Here is a 6,140-nt window from a genome sequence, read left to right as displayed (position 1 = left end):
TCAGTCTTATTTTAAACATTTAAAGCTTAAGAAATATGAATAAATCTATCATTAATATCAAAATAAGCATAAGCTAAACATAGTAGTTGGGGGTGCTATGCCACATCTAAGCTAAGAACTTAGATGCACAGGCTACTAACTAACTAATCATAATCCATAAACATCATTCAAATAACAAAATGGCTCACAAGCCGTCCAAACTAAAGCTAACACTATCTAAGGCTAGGAACCACGGCTCCGTCTAGCGTGCTCTCGAATCAACTAGTCTGTCCTGAAAAACATATGGTGTAGCAACCGTTAGCGAATAATTTTAAGTAACCCACTCTCACGGGTTGAGTACAATAAGTATAGATATAAGAAAATCATTTTGAGACTTGGGAATACATAGATATAGCCCTCACAACTAGCTTTAAAATCAGATTATCGACTCGTAGGATGATACACGCATCAACACAAGCTTTAATACCGGATTTATAAAATGAAATTTTGGGTTGTTACACTCTATCCCCCTTAAAAGAAGTTTTGTCCCGAAACTTAGAAGAAACGGGTGGATCAAGTTCTCGAAAAGAAAAAGTGATATAACCAAAAGGTTGGAATTTTCTGTTGAAACTCTTGGGAAAGATTTAGGAATCTCTGAGTTCATATCTAACTTATCTAAAATCTAAACAACTGCACCAACGAATCTATAACTAAACTTAAAAGCTTAACTAGTTACCTTGATTAAAGCCTCCCGAGGAATCACCTGGCGGCATGTAGTTCGGATCCCAACCATAGGGAGTCCATCTCTGTACATTCTCAATCCCCATCCTTTGTTCCATGACTGCTACCCTTTGATCAAAGTTGGCGAAACCATAGCTCACTTGAGCACTCAAATTGTCGAAAAGGTTGTTGATCATGTGATAGGAATATTTTTTGTAAGTTTTGATGAGCCAAATGTACTATAGATCCCCTTAGTTTTTAGGTCTCTAGTATAAGTATCATAAATCAGAATATCGAGTCAAAGAAAATCTACCACATGAAGAACAAAATTAATTTGGGAAATTAATTTTGGTCGTACAAGTATTCATCCGAGAAAGAAGCATAAAGGAATGACGTTGCAAGAAATGACTGGATGAGCCTAACGGTGAAATGGTAGAAGTCCTTAATCAAAACGATCATACTTGAGATTGATTCCCCCCAAAGACATATTTTTTTACAAGTCAAGAATTTAGACAAGCACAATGTTCTTAAAGGAGCACGATGCGGACAAGCACAATGTTTGAAAAGGAGCACAATGTCTGAAGGAGCACGATGTGTCCAAAGGAGCACAATGTGAACAAGCACGAGCACGATGTGTCCAAAGGAGCACAATGTGAACAAGCACGATATGTATCCAAAGGAGCACAATGTGACTAAATCAGAGAAGCACAAGGTTCAAGTCAAACAAGCAAGAAGTGCCAAAGTCAAAGGAGCACAATGTGGCAAAGAAGCAAGATGCTCAGAAAATGAATAAATTCGAAGGAATTTATTTTGGATCAGCCCACATGCCACAAGAATCCAAAATTGCCTGAAGATATTTGATCAGAACGGAAAAATATTTATGAAGACATGAATATAAAAACTTATCCTAGAAATAAATTCTATCAGAAGAATTTATTTCAAAGATTCGTTGGAAATTCAAATTGACAACAAAAATAATATTTTAAGAAACAACTTGAAAATCAAGTTGAGATAAAATATTTTTTTGTCAGGCAAGTTGACAATCAAATCAAAATTGAGGATTTACTATTGTCAACAATATCAGGCTATGAAGATTCAAATTTCAAATATCAAATTATCCCACTCCAACGGATATATTTGATTGCCTATAAAATGCCATGAAGACTTGAAGACAAACAAATATAGAGGTGAATACAAAAAGGAGACGTGAATACACACGAGATAATTAGTGCAAGTGCTCAAATATTCTTAGAGACTTTGTCTGAATTGTCTAAAAAATAGTTGGAGAGAGATACAATTACCTTTATATTTGTAATTGTTAGAAGAGTATAGCTGTGTGCAAAATACTCTAGTGAGTGTAGCTGTGTGCAAAACACTCGTGATTGCTAGGTGTAGCTATGTGCAAAACACTTAGTTGGCGCTGAGTATAGGGCTGTGCATCGGACGGGTTCGGGCGGATTGGTTTAGAAAACCGTTCATCCGCTCGGATTTCGGATTGGGGAAAACTACCCCAATCCGTTTGAATTAAGAGGGAAATCCTATCGGATTTCCCATGTTCGGATACGGTCGGGTGGGGGTCGGATTTCGGTTTGAAGTCGGATTAATATAAAACATACCAAAAAAAAAAAACTGTAAAAATGTTCAAACTTAATAACCCTAAACTAAATTACCAAAGCTATGTAGGCATTTAGATACATAATTACATATTGCAGTTTTCAACTGGTGTTCAAAATTCAAAAAGCAAAAATGAAGTTCACAAAATGAGAAAATCAACAATTCTCAAACAACACTAAACTACTAAGTACTAATTACTAAAGTACTCAGCAAGTCAGCAGTCAGCAATCAGCATTAGTCACCATTCACCAATCAGCCTTCACTCCTTTAGCAATCAGCATTCATCCATTCCTCATCTTCCTGCTCAATTATAAAACCATTAAAGGATTTAAACTTTAAAGCCAATAAAGACAAAGAGAAGTAGAGAAGTAATAATAATTAATAAGAAAGGCTCAGATTGCTTTTTTTCATATCATTTTAGAGTTGGGGGCAAATTGCTTCATGAGTTTTGTCTCAGAGCAACATACCAAACACCCAAAGTCCTTTTAATTTAGACAAATGGTGGAAGCATCATCATAGCCATAAGTCCATAACTAAACAGAAATGAGAATATGAGAGGAAGGGAAGTGATATACCAGAATTCCAGAATACCAGAGATGTAACTGAGTAAGGGCAGCAACATTTATAAAAAAGTTACCAAGCCACTTAGCAATTAGCAGTTCTGGAATCTTACCTGAGTTGCCTCAAAGAGTCCACACATTTATCAATCAAACTAAACAGAAAGTCAGAAAGCAATGTTATATAAAAGTATTACATCAATTGTTGGGAGTGTTCCAACAGTACTTGGTAAAGAACCAGCAGCTCCAGTGGACAATTCTGCACAAAAAGGAAAAACAAAAAAGAGTTTAGAAAAGGTAACAATTAATAATTTATAAAGTTGAAACCTAGAAAGTTAGAAAAAAAAACAGTACCCTTCTCTAATCTTTCAACATCATCCAAGTTTTCCTCAACAGAGATTGGATGATTGGGTGCCCTCAACCAATCTTGTGCACATACTAGGGCTTCAACAATTTTAGGAGTTAATGTAACACCCCGTGTTACGACCCCCTAAAACCAATTAATCATTTAACCAATTATCCAAAGAAAGAATTAAATTACAATAATTAATTAGGGAAAAGGCCCACCATGGTCCGTGGGCCCTCACCCCTAAAACCCAACCCCTAGCCCTAAAAGGAATAGAATTAGCAAGCCTATAATATTAGTTCCTAATTAGGACTCCTAAATATATAAATAGGGGACTTAAGAGGCACCTAGAACCCCCCACCACAATAATCCCTCACCACACAAGAAGTTCCAAGAATTCCCTTAGGAGAAATCAAGAAAGAAGAAAGCTTAAAGAAAGACCCTTCATAGCCAAGGAATTAATTAAGGCTAAGAGGTAACCCATGTCTCAACAAAACCTATTTTCATAGCTATGATTCCCCTCTTAGGATTTCCCCCATATTCTTGTGTGTCGATGATTCGTTATAATGATCTTGATAATTGGTGTTATGATTCCACGGGTAATCATGATGATAAGAGGTTCTTGATGATTATATGGTGTTCTTGGTGTTCTTGATGATTATATGATGTTCTTGATGTTTATATGATATTCCTACCGAATCTTGATATTAGAAGATGAATTGTGTTCTTGTTGATTTAAAAATAATTAGAACTCTAGGTTATATCGTGGAATTCGTATGGTATTATTCTTGGTAGATTGGGTGGGAATTTGTATGTTTGAGTGTTGATTATGTTTAGAAAAGCATGATAGGTTATGTGCCGTATGTTTCTTGATTTTGATCTGTTAATTGTCTACGTGTGTTATCAATTGCGTTTGAAAGTGTCTAAGCATGGTTTCGGGTTCCACAAAGGTTCCTGGGGCATTTTTGACAAAAAAGAGTCAGTGAGGGGTAGGTGGGGGTAGGGGACCCGCCACCTACCCGCGGCCTATTTGGGCAACGCCGGCAGCGGGCAACCGGCGGGCGGGCAGCTGCCCGCCGGGCACCCGCTGCCCGGAGCCACGCCACCGGCGGGCAGCCGGCGGGTGAACCCTCACCCACCGGCTACCCGCTGGAAAATACCCTACCTCGGGTTTCCGGCTTCCCCGTTTGATGTTCCCCCGACCCCCGTTGTGTCCCAATGGACTCCGTCTATCGTGCCTATATCTAGTTTGATATTTCGGGTATCGTTCGTAGGTTGTATGAGTCTTATATATTGCATGCTAGTTGAATTGGTATCCCGTTGACCTAGGTGAAAGAAGTATGAACCCCTTAGGATTATTCTTAGTATGTGAAGGATCACGCATAGGTTTTGTTATACGTTTTCTCCCCCCTTCCCAATGTGTTAATGTGGGTTGCATGTGCTTGCTATGTGTTATGTGTGCATGATACCCCAATTTGGTTGCGATCAAATTGGTTATACGGGCAGTTGGATGGGTTGAGAACCATACTGACTGTTAACCAGGCCGGTTGCGATCGGTCATGTATATAAATATTATATAGGGCTGCGGTCCACCGTTTGGTTGCAATCAAACGTTTCTACATGAGCTGCGGTTCATATTTCCTGGCTGCGGTCAGATGACATACTCTTGGGCTGCGGTCTACTGTTTGGTTGTGATCAAACTATGATGAGCTGCGGTTCATCGGTCGGTTGCGATCGACCCCTCCGTGTTGCGATACGGGGCAGGGTGCTGCAGGGCCGTGTCAGAGCTATATGCGCTGACCCTCATGTATGGGCATGCGATTGGTCCTGTGGCGCCAACAAAGTGTGCTATATGATGAGATATGGATGAGTTGTTGTTATGAGTGTCTCGGGAGGTGACTTTGGGATTTATGTCGGGAATCGTATATGTTGGGTTATGGATATTAACTGTGCTTATCTTTATCTGCCTTGCATGTTTCCCTATGCTTGTGAATTGATTATGCTCGATTATGTCCGTTGTCTGTGCTAAGCCCTATCTGTTGAGTCTATTCCCTGTTTTGAAAGCTAGAGTCTCTTAGGATATATCTTCATGCTTCGAAATGGTTTTTCGTATATATATATATATATATATATATATATATATATATATATATATATATATATATATATATATATATATATGTATTGTATTTCAACGCGTTGGAGTGGGTTACTGGCTTTTAGGCACAGACGAGTAGATCACTGGAGCGCGCTAGAAGCTTGGGGCGTAGCTTAGATAGTTTTCCCTTTCGGCCTGCGTGCCATGACTTTGTATTGATACTGATTGAGGTTTTAGAATTTAGCCTGTGCACCTGAGTTCTCTAGCTCGGGTGTGGCATAGCACCCCGTACTCTTTGTATCGTATTTTGGGATTTAATGAGATTCTACCTTTATTATATAAGTTTTAAAAGTCTTGAAAATCTGGGGTGTTACAGTTAAGGAACTCCTAAAGGCATCTAATACCCTACCACTAGTATTGAATGCACTCTCAGAGGCAACAGTTGAAATGGGAACAGCCAGCACATCCCTTGCCATTCTAGAGAGTATAGGAAATCTATCACTGTTGACCTTCCGCCATCTTAGGACATCAAAGTCCACATTTTCTTCATCTTCCACTAATTTTTCACTTAGATATATATGGAGTTCAGTTTCTTTACTGCTTCCACCAGACTCCATTCTCTGTTTTTTAAGCTGGCTTTTCATTCTAGCCTAAGGTTTTCCAACTGAAGTTTGAGAATGGACATGTTTAGATTGGGTAGATTGCACAGTAGGGGATGCAGACTGCACATGGTAGGTGGCTGTATAATCATTAAACAGTAGAACCATAGAAGATTGAACCTTTTAAAAACATGATTTTCCTTTTTCATCACCATATAACTAGGCAA

This window comes from Ipomoea nil, unplaced genomic scaffold (genome assembly GCF_001879475.1).
Source record: "Ipomoea nil cultivar Tokyo-kokei standard unplaced genomic scaffold, Asagao_1.1 scaffold0164, whole genome shotgun sequence".
NCBI classification, from domain to species: domain Eukaryota; kingdom Viridiplantae; phylum Streptophyta; class Magnoliopsida; order Solanales; family Convolvulaceae; genus Ipomoea; species Ipomoea nil.
This window is presented reverse-complemented; position numbering follows the sequence as displayed.